The sequence below is a fragment of the Telopea speciosissima genome, chromosome 2, assembly GCF_018873765.1.
Source record: "Telopea speciosissima isolate NSW1024214 ecotype Mountain lineage chromosome 2, Tspe_v1, whole genome shotgun sequence".
Lineage (NCBI taxonomy): Eukaryota > Viridiplantae > Streptophyta > Magnoliopsida > Proteales > Proteaceae > Telopea > Telopea speciosissima.
The window spans coordinates 81,844,280-81,847,556 of NC_057917.1; the positions used below are offsets into that span (position 1 = coordinate 81,844,280).

The following is a 3,277-nucleotide window of genomic DNA, read 5'->3' on the forward strand; positions in this document are numbered from 1 at the left end:
CTAAGTTGATAGATATTGATTCTGATACTAAAACAATGGTTGCACAATAGTATCTAAAACTGAATTGAATCACTCTTCTTACCCAAAAAAACAAAAAAAAATTGAACCACCCTAGCTTGGTTGATGATGAATAATGCTTCCACGAGTTCTGTTAAAAAAAACCAAAAAAGATTCCTGTAAAGTGGATCCCACAAATCTAATTTTGAGGACCAGTGAAAAAAAGGAAATCCGACCTGCCGGATTCGAACCAGCGACCTAAGGATTATCTGCTTATGTTTACAAACTACAGTCCTCCGCTCTACTAACTGAGCTAAGGTCGGATATATTCTGTTACTCTCTTATTTAAATAGTAATACATTAGAAAGAGAGGTGTAGAACCAAATAGGAGAATTAGACATAACATGGTCCACCCAGCGGTTCCACAATTGCATGCTGGTTTCTAGGCTTGTTGAATGAGGTTTAATCCATTCTCTCGAACATCATAGGTAAAGAAAATGTAAAGTTTAAAAACTTCGAGTCGAGATTAGGCGAGGAACAGGAGGCTCAAAACTGAGGCCTCTTGGGAGACAAGTGCTCTATTGTACGAGGCTCATTTCAGCTAGCTGCGCTAGTAGCTATCCTCACCCACCATCAACTTTAATTCGATTTCGATCATACTATTTCAAAATCGATTGAAATTGGTCGGGCTCACCTTGATTTAGTTGTACATAGTATGCATAGAATCAAGGGTTAATCAGAATTATACCTGGTCGATTTGAAGTCAAATCAACTAATTTCGTCTATTTCAATCTGAGTTTTAAGAACCAAAGAAAGGTCACTAATAAGCAATAGGGAAAAAGAATTCTGTACGGGAGTGTGGCCTACACCAACACGCCCAGGGGTCTATCTCTCTCCTCTCCATGTGAAAAGACACCTCTGCCCCCTTGTTTTAAGGATGAGAGAGATAGACACATGGGAGTGTTGGCATAGGCCACACTTCCGTACAGAAAACTGCTTTGCTAATCAATAAAACAAAAACAAGGAACAGGACCAAAAAAAAAAAAAAAAATGCATTGCTATTGTCACAATGAACTATTATTTATCCAAACGTCACAAGGCATCTATTCTGCCACATTGAAAGATGATGTGTATATTTCGACCAATGGATAGACAGAACATGGTCTAGATTAGCTACATGTCAAATTTCAAAGTCTAATTCAATTAAAAGCCTCCCACACCCAACCCCCCCTCCCCCCCCCCTTTCCCCTTTTCCCCTTTTCCCCTTTTCCCCTTCTATTTAGTATACATCCCATGTATTCAAGCGGAAATGTGCAATTTGAAGATCCATTAGTGTTGGAGAGGTCGGACTCCGAAAAGAAGAAAATAAGGAGACATAAATAGGAGAGAGAGAAAGTTTAGGGGGCAAGATTTGAGGACAGATTTTAAGGGGAGGGGGGGAATCTGAGAAGATATGCTGAAGTTAAGTTCTTCGATTTTGAGTATCCCTTCAGATCTGACTCTTAAATGCTCCCCGCCTCAAAACATAACCCATTTTAACCCTATAAAAGAGCATACAGTCAAAGAGCATTCACCTGAAATTACCAAAAGGAATAGAGAAAAACAAAAGTCAACATAGCAATGGTGATGAGAACTAGAGTTGTTGTCATAGCCTTCCTCATTGTGTGCATGGTCATGATCACTGCAAGTGAGCTCTTCTTCTCCTCATTATTATTTTCTGGTAGTTCTGCTACTGAATGTTTGTTTTTCTGATCAAGGTTATCACCACTTTTTTTCCCATTTTATTTGTTTCAGATGGCCAAGCGCCTACTAGGACGTTCTGTTGCAAAGACTTTACATTCCCGCAAGGATGTGACATAAACAGTGATGCTGCACATAAGAGGTGTGCTACATTTTGTCATGGAGGTTGTCCCGGTGCAACTGGGGCCTGTGCAGGGAGGCAAGGGAAGACCTTTTGCCAGTGTGGCCCAGGTGTGTGTTTTGGCCCTGATCGTGTCAAATAATTTGTAACCTTTTTTGTTTTGTTTATGCATTCTTTTTTTCTTTACTTCCTAATGATGCCCAATTCTTTCTCTTCTTGTGTATTGCAGCAAACCCTCCAGGAACATGTCCATGATGAACAGAGGATTCTCCGGATCACTTTTAACTTTGCTTCTCTTTATCATGTTATCAAGTGATCAATTTTAATAAAATGACCAAAACTTGGTTAATTTACTTGCATCCTTGTGGTTTGTTGTCTACCCGATAGTTAGAATTATTAGATTGTCAATTAGAGACTAAAAATTCAAACGATCCACTAAATCGTAGGCTAGATGATTGAGATGGAGCATAAAACTCAACATGTTAAGACATCTAAAGGGTATTCTATTCATTAAAGTTAATTTGGCCACATCTGCTCTCCACATCAAACTAAAAATTGATAGAAATTATACATCCAATACAACATGGAGAGTATACATATGAGCATGCAATCAATACAATCAAAAGGTGTTTTAGACATACCTAGATCCATGACCAGAGAAGATTTCTTGCAAGAATACTCTCCTGTCTGTGACGGCCGTTAGTGTTGCCTATCCTCTTCTCTTTAGGTTTCTAGGTCATGCACATAATGGGTCAATGCAAAATATATAAAGAGCGAGGTAAGGACTAACCCTGCAAAGGAAACAGATCCAATCCTTTTCCATTAAAGGAAACTTGAAATTAAATTGAGTAGCTTTACTCTTATATACCCATAGTCAATTATGATTTAATCAAAATTTCACGTACTGTGCATCACAAGTCACAAGGAGAGAAGCCTCAAATAATACAAAGTGCAGAGTCTTGTGAGCTGCTGTAGATCCTCCATGGATTTGTATCTCACAGAAACAAGGGGTTGAGGTTTTAAAAATAAGAAACTGAAAAAACAGAGTAAGAACGCAAGACCAAGTGAGAACAGGAGTGATATCCTCCCGGGTTTGAAAGAAGATATTTGTTTTAAAAATAAGAAAAAAAAAAAGAAAAGGAAAAGCAACAATCACTTGCATTCCATCTATATATGTTTCATTCCTTGAGATAAGAATCCGTAGAGGATTCTGAGCACAATAGGACACAGATTCAACCAAACAGATGGGGTAGGAGGGAAGTAAAATAATAATAAAAGAAAGCTAATTGAAGTCCCTTGATCATTAATAGGCACAATCATATACTAAATTCCACATAAAAGCAAGTCTAGATTTGTTGGATTGAAGTCTCTTAATCATTTCTGGGCAATATAATACACTCGAATCCAAAAAAGAAAATG

At 38.0% G+C, this 3,277-nt stretch overlaps 1 non-coding gene across 1 annotated transcript; it reads right to left on the reverse strand.

The window, feature by feature from the left end:
- Positions 1 to 227: 227 nt before the first annotated feature.
- Positions 228 to 320, reverse strand: TRNAY-GUA. Its single transcript has 2 exons — positions 284 to 320; positions 228 to 263 (listed from the first exon to the last, which is right to left on the reverse strand). It is a non-coding gene; the product is annotated as a tRNA-Tyr (tRNA).
- Between the last annotated feature and the right edge of the window lie 2,957 nt (positions 321 to 3,277).